The 12,763-nt window shown below is 51.6% G+C and overlaps 1 protein-coding gene across 1 annotated transcript in view; it reads left to right on the plus strand.

The window, feature by feature from the left end:
• LOC110395562 (cat eye syndrome critical region protein 2) overlaps positions 7-12,763 on the plus strand; it is a 98,047-nt gene continuing 85,290 nt past the window's right edge. The window contains exon 1 of the mRNA XM_021390151.1: positions 7-153. The gene's annotated coding sequence lies outside the window, so the exon portion shown is untranslated. The remainder of the gene's footprint in view (positions 154-12,763) is intronic.

Genomic DNA, 12,763 nt, shown 5'->3' on the forward strand with positions numbered 1-12,763 from the left:
TGCGGCGGCGGCGGCGGCGTGGCCGGTACCGGCGGCACGGAGGCGGCGGCGGCGGCGCTGGACGAGCTCCGCTCCTGGTGGGAAGTCCCGGCCATCGCGCACTTCTGCTCGCTCTTCCGCACCGCCTTCCGCCTGCCCGACTTCGAGATCGAGGTGAGACCCCGCTGCCCCGGCGGCGGCGGCGCCGGGCGGAGCGCTCTTAACTCGCCCCGCAAACTTTCGGCCCCGCTCCCCCCACCCCGCCCCTCCGCCCCGGCGGGGCCGCATTGTTCGGGGTCCGCCGCGGCACACAAAGGTGGCGGTGGCGGTGTGCGGTGGCGGCGGCGCGGGGCCGCCGTGGGGTCCCCGTGACCAAAATGGAGGCGGCGAGGGGCGGGCTCCGACCCCCGGGGTGCCCGGACCGGGCCCTTTGTTGGGGGCGCGGGGGTCCCACCTGGGCGGGCCGCGCCCGCGCCCGTCGCGGCATTGTGCCCGCACCTCCGCTGCCCTCCGCCCGGGGCACGTTGTCCTCCGTAACTTTCTCGTGGTTTTTTTTTTTTTTTTTTTTAGAAGCGCTATCCCGATTTTTATTTCCGCGCGTGCAGCCGGAGCTCTGGGAGCGTTTCCTGCCCCGGCTACAAATGTTGCGGACGGAACGCGTCCCGGTGGGAGATGCCCCGGGAGGACCCTTTTGTGCCGCCGGGAGCCGCTCCGTGCCGGCACCGCGCCGTCACGCGGGGCAGCGGCTGCGCCCCAACGCGAATTCCGGAGATGCTCCGAAGTTCCATGGGATGCGCGAAGCCCCGAGGAGCCGAACTCCTCGGGCGGGGCGCGAATCTCTGAAGAGGGGGAATCCCTTCCGCGGTGCGAGAGCTCGAAAAGGGAGAAGGGCTCTCAATGATGCAACTTCTGGCCGACGGGAACTCCCCTCCCCCTCCTATTGATGCAGACCCATCGCGGGGAGGCGCGGGGCTCGGAGGAACCCGAACGTGCGGTGACCGCGGGGCCGAGGCGGTGCGGGACCTCTCGGGCTCCCGGCGCACGCTGGGGGGGTCCCACCGCTCCGCTCCCGTCGCTGGGACGCGTCACCCGGGACGAGGAGTGCAGGGTGCCGCCTCCCCACTGAAAGCATCACCGGGAACGCGTGCCCTAAGGGACGGGGTTGGAGACCACCGCTCCCATCGGGTTGTGTGAGTGCAGCTGTCAGGGGCTGTCCGCAACACACGGGCGGCTCCTTCCCGTTCCCCGCGGCCCTGCATGGTTGACTTTCCCCGTTCTGTTCCCTCCCATCCAGCCCCATCCGTCGCACTGAGGATCTCAGGAGCGGCACGCGGAGCCGCTTTGCCGTACGAAACGAATGGCTTTCAAAGGGGCTGCTCATGCGGTTCTGTTGTGCTCTCCACGAGCAGCGCTGCACGTGGCTTTTGGGTTTGCTTCCCCTTTGGGTTCGAGCCTGGTGCCCGTTCTGGTGCCTGTAATGGGCTCTGTGATTTGGGGTGCCGCAACCAAAGGGAGTTGGTGTTCTTCCCAGCCGTTGGGCAATGCTGGGAAGCAGAGCAGCCGGATGTGGAGTGATGTTGTGCACCAGCAGCATGCTCTGTTCGGCTTTGGTGTGCCTGTGGCTGCGCGGGGGTGGTTTGCAGCGTCCCTTCCCCAAAAGCCACTGTCCCCTGGCAGGGGTGGGACTTGAGCTGCAGGGTGGCAATGCCCGAACTGTGGGAGATACACAGTGAGGCTTGTGCGGCCGTGTTCCCGCATCCCTCAGACAGATGCCACCAGCTCCCATTGGTGGGATCCCCTCGTTCCAGGAGAGCGGGAGACCTCTCCTCACCTCACACCTGGCTCTGGTGGCTCTACCTTGTCTAAGACTTCAGGTGGCATTTGGTGCTGAACTCTTACAGTGTGATTGCAGAGGCAGTAGTTTTAACACCCCCCAATTTTTTTGTATTAAGTACCCTGCTCTCCCATTGCTCTGGTTTTACCTTAGGGTTTTGCTGCACCAGTCGCTGCAGTCCCCAGACCAGGCAGAGCCTCGTTTTCCAATATGCTTCAGTAAATAAGGTGTCATTATCTTTTCTTTTGTGCTGATGGCTCTGCTGGTTGGCCTGCCTGGGTTTTGTTGAGAGGCAGAGTCCATCTGGTCCATCCCACACCTAGCAGGTTCTCCGGTGAGAAGTTTGGGAACTTTGTTAAAGTGAGGCAGCACGGAGCTCTTTCATTCTCTTACCTCTCTAAACGCAGCCCTTTTGCCCAGCACTTACTACCCCAAAGAAAGTGAAGCCTCCAGATGCGCGCTGCCCTTTGCAGCTGTAGACCTGGCTGGCAGATGTTTCTCCTTTTTCCCTGGGCCGGGGCAGCCCGAGCTCCCTTGAAGACGCATCCATCAGGCCGGGCGCCGGGCATTGTTCGGGGGCGGGGGCAGCCCCCATGCTGGCTCACTCCGGCAGATGCAGGCGCCTGGCGAGCCCGCGGCCCCGGCGCTTTTCAAACCGGGCTGGGGAGGGGGCAGCCGGCACCGGGTCAAAAGTTCAGTGGGGCAACCTCGGCGTGCCGGGACGCAGCCGGGTCCACCCGTGGGCCTGCCCGCATGGCCGGGAGCGCGGCTGTCACCGCGTTGTGTCAGTAAATTCCTTCCCCCCCCCTCCTTTACATGGCCGCCTTGTCAGCCATCTGCCGTGCCAAACTTCCACGCCGCTTCCAAAGTGGGCTTTTGGCTACGCTGCAGTGGTCGAGGCTGCTTTCTGGGTGGCTTTAGAAGCCTACGCAGGCTGGGTTTGTCCCTGCCTACTGTAGCAGCGCTCTGGTGGGAGGAGGCCTGTCCAAACAAGCCACTTCTAAAATACTGTTTTTTCTATTTTTTTATGGTATACTTTGCCCTGGTGGGCAGAAGGGATGCGTTCCGCAGTCGGGTCGGTGCATGTGATGATAGGAAGTGATTTGTTTTCCTCTTCAGGACCGTGGGACACCTCCCGTGACAAAGTGTCTCCTGGCCATGTGCCCTTCGCGCTGTGACAGAAGTATCCTCCTGGCAGCTGCGGGGATGTTGGGGTAGAAAAATATTGGGAGAATATTTAACAGCGTTTCAGCACAGCTTACAGAAGAGCTGGAGGGGAGCCAGTGTGGCATGGCCACCCAGCTCCTTGGCATGTGCTCCCGGGAGCTTCGGCCTGGGTAGGTCGAGGGGAGGTGACTTCTGAGAGTGTGCTTGGAAATAGTCAAAACGCTGTTGTTAACTGCGTTTATTTGGAAAGGGGGAAAAGCCACATTACATAGGGAAAACATAAATCTTTTCCTGTGGTTTTTGAAAGCGCCTTTGGGCAAATTGCCTCTGCTGCTGTCTTTGCTATAGCTCTGAGATGCTTTTCCTCTCCTTTCCTTGTGCTTTGGGCTCCTGGTCTTTCTGTCGGGAATATGATGTGGCTGCCACACATCAGTGGCTGCTGCTGCTCCCATGGGTCCTGGGGGGAGGAGGAAGAGTGTGGAGAAGAGGGGATTTGTGCTGCGGCTGTGGAGGGGAGAGCGCAGAATGAAGATCTGTTCTGCCTCCACAAACCAGCTAGAGCTTGAAAAGGCAACGTTGTTTAACCTGTTAAACTTTAGGTGTTGGGGTTTTAGCGCTTCGGTAAATGTGCCCTTCTTTCCTAGGATGGCCAAATACACCTTGACCTCCGCTGTCCCATCGTGTTAGGTCCTTCCTGAAACTTCTCAGTCGAGCCCCACACTCTCTGATCTCTGTTCATCCCTTGTGATTCATGGCACCAAACTTCACGTCCTTGCTGGGAGTTAACCCTTGTGCACAGCTACCAAAACTTTGTGCTAAGCCCTCACCCCTCCATCGCAGTCCTGGTCCAGCACTGCATTGTTCTTGGTAGTGCAGCAGCAGCTACAGCACCTATGGGTGCCTCGTTGTGTCCTGTGGTAGCCAGGCAGCTTCTGATAGGAGAATTTAGGATCTAAGATAAATGCAACAAGTAGGTGTAACGAGCTGACTGAAATGTAAGTGAAACCATGTAGGTCAGCTCTACTCATGCAAGGTAAGCTGGAGCTGGTTTAACTGCCTTTTCAGTAGAGTAGTTCAGGCATGGGGATGTGCCTCTTGCCATCTGCCCATAGGTGGTAGGCATCTTGGAAATTTGAATATCAAGTGAAAAAATTAATGAAAAGCTGGGTGAGCTCTGTTTTATTGTTCCCCCTACCTGCTCCATTGGCATATGCTGGACTTCACTGATTCCGCAGCATCTCATCGCTCTCCCCACATCCCTACCAGCAGCAGCCTTTACTTTGCCGGTCTTGGCTTTTGCTGCCTTCCTTATTCTGTTAATAATAGAATCATTAGCACTCTGAATGTCAGTACTGGGCTCTAGAGTTCATTGAGATTAATGGACAGGGAGGCAGAGAGATACTTCTCAGAGCCGTTGTTTCAAGTGGTCTGTAAATTGGAAAGCATTATATCGGTTTACGTTTCAAATGCAAGGCACATTTTTCACAACCGCAGATCTCGAACTTTTTAACAGGTGCTTACATTTTGTGTAATGAGACTCTATTATAATTGGATATGAAAAATAATAATTAAAAAAAACTGGAATAGGTAGTTCAGGAGGCTGATATGTGCGTTCAGACATTATCTTAAGCCCCTGAAAAGAAACAAGAAGTGACTGCGCACAGAAGAAAGGCTGTCTGAACAATGGGCTAGGAAGGTTATTTTGACAGCAACGTTTTGAATGGCTCTGACTTAGGTGACAGGGAAGTCAGAGAATGACTGCAGCAGTCGAAGGCAGAAGAGAAAGAGGAAGCAAATAAAAACTTCAGAGATTTGGATACCATACGCGAGGCTTGGTATCGCAGATTTTCTGCGGTAGTTGGAGACAACTGCCTCTCCCAGCAGCACAGCTGAGTGGAAATCCTATCTGTTAGCTGCAGTGTTTGTGTGCCCGCAAGTTAAACGCTTTAAGCTGAATTTGTTTAAAAACCAATTTAAGATAATCTGGTGTAAATCTTTCCCCACTAGGAAAAAAAAAAATATGTTCTGTATAGCAGCTTAAATATGACTTAGCGGTTTGCTTTGTTTACAGAGTCTTGACTACTGCAAACCTGTACCAGTTTAACGAAGCTGGTGCAAACTCCTGCACAGTGCATCTAAATTAGTCATCGAGTTTGTTCTTTTTAGAATTTGCTCCAACTAAACCAGCTAAAAGTAACACCTTAAAAGTGTTGCAGCTTTCTGTGTAGACCTTAACTGTGGTCTTTCTCTCCCTGCGAATAATACCGGGGAACTGTGCCATTCTGCCCCTGGCATCTGTTAAGTGCCTGCATGAAGGGGGAAGAATTAACTTTTGTAATGGCAATGGATGCTTTCATAGACTTCTTTCAGGCAAAATCTCCCCAAGAAAAGGGCTGGAGAGAAATGGCAACAGCAAGGGAGGTAAAAGTTCCCAAATCAAAAGTTTGTAGTTTAAATCTTATTGTAGGTATTTATGAAAATTATTTTTCCCTCTCGTTACCAGCAGAAACAGCATCTGCTGTGATGGCGAGAACAATGCAGCCCAGTGATTCCTCCTTCCTTACAGTAGAGAATCCTGTTAAACACACAACACTGTGCCTTAGAGTGTATCCTTTCAGCAGGCTTGTTCCTTTTAATGGGTGCCCATTCCTGGGGTCTCCATTGTTTCACCAACAATGGCACTGGGGGCAGCTGATTTGGTTGACAGAAAATGTGTTAATTTAACAGATCTATTCGCTTTAGCAAGTCTCCTTCCTATTGTGTCCCAGTTCTCCCAGTTCCTTGGAAGGAGGGCTGGGGAGCGAGCTCTCTGAGGTGGAGTGTTCCTGCAATTAGGGAGGGGGTTGTGGCCTTTTGTGTAGGGAGCAGAAAACAGCTGATGGGGAAAAGTGATTTTAGTGCATTTTGCTTGCTTCCAGAAGACACGTTTTCACTGTATTTTCCTGCTTTTGTGTGTGTGCTTGCTTTTAAGTTGGCCTTTCCTGGGGATGGGGTAACAGCTTGGCGCTGCGGGCCTAGCGTGGTCCAGGCCTTTGCTTTGGGAGCACTGCTCAGAGGTGGCCAAGCAGCCTCACACGGCAGCTCCTTTATGAACTCTTTATGTTTTATAAATGCCTAGCTGAAATACCAGCTTCCCACTGAAAAAACAGCACTGCTAGTATAATCCAGGGCAGAGAACACTGAAAGATGTGAAATACGAGGGGAGTGTTTCTTAGACCACCTCTGTTCTATGAAGGGCCACCGGCTTGATGCTGCTTTAAGGGCAATTTGAACACTGCAAGCTCTTAATGCTGGGTGTGCTTAAACTGGTTCAGCTCTTAACAGCGTTGACGTAGCCAAGTGCCTTACTGACAGGCTAGGATGGCACGGGCACTGCTATGGTGGCTGGGTCCTGGAGCTCCGGTGCCACAGGTCCTGTTGCCAGGAGGGAGGTCCCCTGTTCTTCAAGCTCTTGCCTTGCCCCAGCATTGCTTCAGGTGCTTTGGGACAAAGCTGGGAGCAGGACCTCATGGCTGTGAGCTGCCAAGTGGCTCCACTGTGGCTCTTGAAACTGCTGCCTTGTAGTTGGGGTAGTGGGGCTGGGGTTGAAGAAAGAGCGCTGGAAGGTTGTCTTCCTCCTCTTTGGTAAAGCCATTTGTCCTCTGTTTCTTTCCTGTTAGGTCTGCTCTCCATCAAGGATATGGAACTTAGCGCTACAAAGATGGGGAAGAGTCTGGAGAGCAAGGTGTGTGAGGAGCAGCTGAGGGGAGGCCTCATGGCGGCTGCAGCTCCTCACAGGGAGCGGAGGGGCAGTTCTAAGCTCTGCTCTCCGTGACAGCGACAGGGCCCGAGGGAACGGCAGGGAGCTGTGTCAGGGGAGGGGCAGCTGGGGGCTAGGGACAGGTTCTGCACCAGAGGGTGGTGGGCATGGACCAGGCTGCCCAGGGCAGTGGGCACGGCCCCAGGCTGATGGAGTTCAAGTGTCTGGACAACGCTCTCAGTCATATAGTCTTATTTTTGGGTGGTCCTGTGCGGAGCCAGGAGTTGAACTCAATGATCCTTACGGGTCCCTTCCAGCTCGGGATATTCTGTGATTACATAATTCTGATTCTTTGCACAGCTGAAGGACTGGAAGGCAGAGCTGGCCTTTTTATTTGTGGTGAGCCTTGTGCACTGGGAGTTGTGGCAGCAAAAAAATATTTGCATAGCCACAACAGAAAGCAAAAAGGGTTTGGTGGTTGTTTTTTTTTTCTTGCTTGGATTTTCTGTTTGTTTTAGGAGGCAAAGGGTGAGAGTTCAATTTAAGAACTTGACTCTTAATAAAGCTTGTCATTGTTACTAATAAAAAACAAATGATGAGCATGGGAGAGGAAGCAAGGCTCCCTCTTCTGGTGTGTTCTGAAGGTTAAAACATTAAAAACAAAGTTAGGAAGAGAAGGCCAACAAGCAAGACCCCTTCCATGTCTCCATGTAGTATTTTAGGACCTCACTTAGGCCTAACCCTTACTGAGCATAAGTTGCTTTATGACATATGAATAACAAATGTAAGGACACTCTGTAAAAGTGAAATGTGTTTTCAAATGTAAACCGCATAGCACTTAGAAGTAAAGTGTGTCCTGATTTCTTATGGGTTTCCAGTCTGAGCATGGAGGGTGATAGTCTTGTATGTCTCCACAACCAACTTCTCTAGAGCTCCTCTCTGTCCTCCTGCCAAGCTCATAGCTCATCCCAGGCAGCTCACTTGCCAGCCAAAGCCTGCACCTGAGCATGTAAATGTGTTTGGGCTGATAAGAGGGGCCAGCAATGGTGAGAACCCCATGTGGAAACCGTGTGCCCAAGACTTCTGCAATCCTGTCACTTTTGGTTGAGTCGGACAAGAATGCAAATGTTACCAATAGGTGATAGATGGAGAAGTGCACTCAAGAAGTAATACTTAGGGATTTTTGAGACAAGCTTTCTAAAACTCTCTATAGAAAATGTAGTGTTGAGCACCTTTGACATTAAAAGGATTTCAGGGGATTAGGGAGGTGACTTTATATCATTTTCCTATTTTTGCATTCTTCAGCAGGTAGCCATTTTCACCATTTTGTTGATGTGTCTAGTGGAACCCTAGGGTGTGAATTCTCAAGCATTCCTCCTCTGCTCTTCTCTAATGGTAGTAAAATGACTCACGTGGCTTAAAAAAAAATCAGTGGTTTTTCTTAGAGCTTTGTTGAACTGGGACCAGTTCCTCAAGGTGGTAGGTGCATAGCTTCACAAAGGGCTGTACCACCGGGGTGAAGCAGTGGCACAGGAATGGAAACAGGCAGTGGGGAGGGGAAGGGCTTTTTATAGCTGACTCTTCTGCTGAAAGCAACGCTTATCACCCTGCGTTTGGGGCAGCAGGTGGAGCAAAACTGCACAGGTAGCAAGAGGTCATGTAGCAGTGGGGTCACCTGGGGAGGAGCCTGGCAGACCTCTGTGCAAGGTTTGAGGGGTGTTTTTTAGTACTAAGTCAAAGCATGATGTATTCTTTGTATTTTCTTTTCTTTTTGTTAGTTAGCATTCTGGGTAGAAAAAGTTTAACTTAAAAGTTGATGGTGGTCCTTTAAATTGCTCTTTAAAAATTCAGAATTGACCATGCAGTTGAAAGCTGCAATTAATTGATTTCATCTCACTGCAGCTGACAAGATATTGAAAAGCTCATCTGGTAACTCTTTCTTAGAATCTCAGTTTTTCTTTTAAACAAAACAAACCCAAAATCTTTGGGTTTTTTTTTCCCTCCTAAAGTTCTCCTGGGCACTGTGACCCAGCACATGTCGGCATCTATCCATTGGGACTTACTTGCTGTGCTGAAGAGGCCTGATTGTAGGACAGGCAGCCGTGTAGAATAAACACGGAATAGCAGTCTCGATTTCTTTTCTTTCAGCCTGATACAAGGTGCCGAGGCACAGAAGACTATTTTGCCCTTAAGATAATTGTGTGTTGGAGAGGATCAAAGGGCTTGAGGGTTTTTTTGGTTGAAAGGGGATTTTCTCCATGGACAGCTGCAGTAGTGCATTAGTCCTGCAATGGATTATCTTTCCATGATCTGTAGGATCTCGACCAGCTATCAGGGGGCCCCACTGAAGGCTGTTGCTTGGGGGAGGCAGAGTGAAAGTCTCCTGTAACAGGGAGCCCCACGGTGCCGGGCGGCTCGGACCGCTCGGCTCCCCCTGCCCCTGCGGGCTGGTGCTGGATATTCTTAGCCTGCAGATAGTGTCTGGAGCATGGAGAAAGGGAACGCAGTGCTCAGTTATGATTAACTGCAGCTGATGCCCTACATCCACCCCACTCTGCAATGGAAGTGCTTATTAAGGAATGTGAGAAGGGAGCCGATTCCAGCTGCTGCGGTGTCCTGTAAAGGGCAGTGTGTAATTTGGGAGGGTGTTACGAGTCCCTCGGTGGAACAAACTACTCGCTGTAGTAAGTGCCTGACCTGCCAAATGCCCAGACTTTCTCATTTGGGCAAGTTTTGGATGGTGGCTGCTCCGCAAATAGCTGTAGCGTTGCAGGGGAGTCCCTCCATGAGTGCGGATGGGTATCTGCATCCCATTCCTCTCAACACGTGTTTGCATTGTACGGGGCTGGGACAGGGCTCGGTGCTATCAGAGGTGGGGATCAGGTCACGCTGTGCCTACCCGGCCTGTTTGCAGTGCCGGGGGAGCAGGGCTGGAATGTGCCCCTGCACGGGCTGCCAGTGAGCGCTGGTCCCCAGGTGGCTGCTTCAGTTGCTTGTGCCGAAGTCGGGCTCGAATTGCATCTGCGTGCTGGTTAATGAGTGGTGGAGCGGGACCGCCTCGCAGGGCCTGTTGTGCGCGTTGCCTGAGGTTGCAGGATGCAGGAATACAGGGTAACAATGCTATCTTCATTCACAACAAATTCCACCCTTGGCATCTTTAGAATCTTCAGCTAACTTTAATGACACGCATTTTATAACTTCTCTCTTTTTTTTTTTTCTTGCAGCTAGCAAAGCACAAGCTGGAAGGAACCCAGCTTTGGATTTCAGGGCTGAGATATTTTTTTTTTCAGGATGCGTATTTAGGAAAACTTGTCTTTTGGTAATTGCAAGCAGGACTGGTTTCAGAATTAAAGGATGAGCACGGACCGCCATATGATGTTGTGTTGTTTTTCCTTGGAGGAGTAACTACAATTTATAATCACTGCCTAGTCTGCAGCCAGTTGGCAGGAAGGCTGTTGTGAAGGGATTGATTATTAGTGGATGCTTCATTGTGCTGTCCAAGCCTGAATTTCTTGATCTAACCAGTTTCCTTCGCTTGGAATGGCTGCAGTCAGCAGAGAGGAGAGAGATGCATCTTCCCATTTGGCAGTCCTATTTCTTGTTCATGGGATATGCTCGGGAAAAAAAGGTCAACAAAAAGTGTCAACACTTCAGCGTTCTCATAGAAAGCCAGCTGTCTAGCTGACTGTCTGGAGGCTGCCTGCAATTTTTCTGCTCCCTCTTGGGATTCTCTCTGTAAATGCATTCATTTTAAGTGTGGTGGCTTAACAAAATTATGTCTGTTTGGTGTGAGCATCCTGGAGGCTGTGTTTCTGGGTAATGCACCGGGAAAGGAGAAGTGTCACCAGGAAGGTGATCTTGCTTTCAGAAACGTGTACCTGCCCTGCAAAGCAAAGGCACGCTGGCAGCTGCAGCAGCAGCAGGAGCTGAGTTAGCATTTATACTGGCAGCAGAGGACATGCAGAAGTACAGTTGCAACGGTGCAGACTGGAACTCGGACAGCATCATCTCTTGGGCCCTTTTGGGAGATACTTGCGGGGCTTGGTCACACAGAACCACACCTTGCTGCAGCTAGGGATTAACCTGGACTGCCTAATTAAAAGGTAGCATGGGCGCAGCTGTGCGAAAAACAGTGGTGCTGCTGTGGCAAAGTAGCAGGGCTTTGAGCAGGAGCAAGAGTGCAAGGGTTGCTTCAGAACTGTACTGTGCCATGTGGCTCACTGTAGCCGAGCTTCTGGCCTAGGGGAGAGGCTGAGCTGCTGTGGCTGGGAGAGGACAGCTGAGCTAATGCTTGAAGAGCAGGGACTCCACGCCAGGGCTTGGAAGGACGATCCTAACCCTCTGCTTCTCCTTCTGTCCTCCCCCACTACCAAACCCCCTCTCGGGCTGTGTGGAAGTGTCCCAGTTCTTGCAGCTGTGTTAATTGTAATGGGTCATTTAGTCCTGAAATCCCTGTTTAAAAGGGGCAAGTCCTTGCCTCGTGTGACAGCTGCCGCCTTGCACTTTTCCCCAGGCTGGAAATAACTGCATATGACACAGAAGCAGAGAGAGGCATGGGGGAGGGAGGAGGCTTTCTGGTTTCCTCTTAGTTCTCTAATGGCTTTGCTGTGCGATTCTTTTCCCATGTGGACCATAGCAGAGTCATGCCCCACATATTTAGCAGCGCTCTCAGTTGGCAGTGCCTAGGTGATAGGCGAAGGGTCTTGCGCGCTCTGGGTTCCTGACTGAGTGGAATATTCTTGGCCATCTGGGAGCAGAAGCATGGGGCGCATGGTGGTGACGCTGGACGCTTGCCTGGAGCACTGGGAGCCTGTCCGGAGCCAATGTGCTCACCCGCCTGGAAGAGAGAGCTGTGCTGTGTTCTGTGTGATGGTGAGAGGGAGGGCAGAAAGGTTTTCCTCTTCCTACTCCCATCCCCTCCCCAGAATCCCAGAGCCTGAAGCCCATGGAAACATGGCCAGCTTTTCCTTCTAACTGAAGGGCTGTCTCCTGATTGGAATGACAGCTTTGAACTGGAAGACATTATTTCATTAGCGTGCTAATCAGATACAGAGATTACCTGATTGGCTACTTAATAATTAAATGAAGTTGCCTGTAATTCTTTGAGCACACACAGAACTAATTAAATTAACCCTTCACTGCCCTGTGTGCCTGGGGTGCACTTGTGTGAAATGGAGAGGGTGGCTTCTCCAACGTGGGGACTGCGAGCAGGAGGGGGCAATGGTTGTGATGCAGCCAGGTCTGGGCTGGCAGGGTGGCCCTTTCTGGTCAGGAGCCTGGCAAGGAGGAGTAGATAGGCAGTTTCACCCTCCAGTTGAGTTTGGCTTTGTCTGCCTGGCAGGTGATCAATGTGGATGGATGGCAGTGCTCTACCAAAAAATCTTATCTCCGAATAGCCTGAAGAACGCACTGAGCTTATGGAAGTTGATGCCCTGGTGTGCATTGTAAGCCAGCATGGCTTTTTCCTCACACAATGAAGAGCCAAGCATTAGAGAAGTACGATGCACTTCACAGTTCTTTAGGAGGAACAGTCAAGTGGAGATCAGCAGAAGTTCTCCTGCACCTCCAAAGCAGACTTCCCCCTCCCCGGCTAGCACGCAGGCCCACGCTGCCAAGTTACCTCCCTGCATATTACAGGATTCCACTGACTGAACTTCTTGGCCACCCATTTCTGCCTCTTCAATGGCCGCTTGGGGAACTGCATTTTGCATGTGCTTATAGGAATGCAAGTGTATCTCCTGCAGTTCGAGGAGGGCATGGTTGTATTAATGCCATGGTTTTGTTAAAGATTATAAAATGAGTGTGAAAAGAGTAGTAAGAACGTTTTAGCTGTATTTTCCAGCCCCGGTGCTGTGCCTGATCTTTCAGCTTTTGTAATGCCAGAGGTGTGGCACAGTTTCAAATTTATAGTGAAAGGCTAGATTTATAACTGTTGCCTGTACTTGTGAGAATATCGTTATACCATTGAAGACACTGTGATTATTTCATTGCTAGGGTCAAAAGTGAGCATCTAGACTTTTTCCTTCAGCTTTTAGCCCTGAGTG

This window comes from Numida meleagris, chromosome 1 (genome assembly GCF_002078875.1).
Source record: "Numida meleagris isolate 19003 breed g44 Domestic line chromosome 1, NumMel1.0, whole genome shotgun sequence".
Classification (NCBI taxonomy): domain Eukaryota; kingdom Metazoa; phylum Chordata; class Aves; order Galliformes; family Numididae; genus Numida; species Numida meleagris.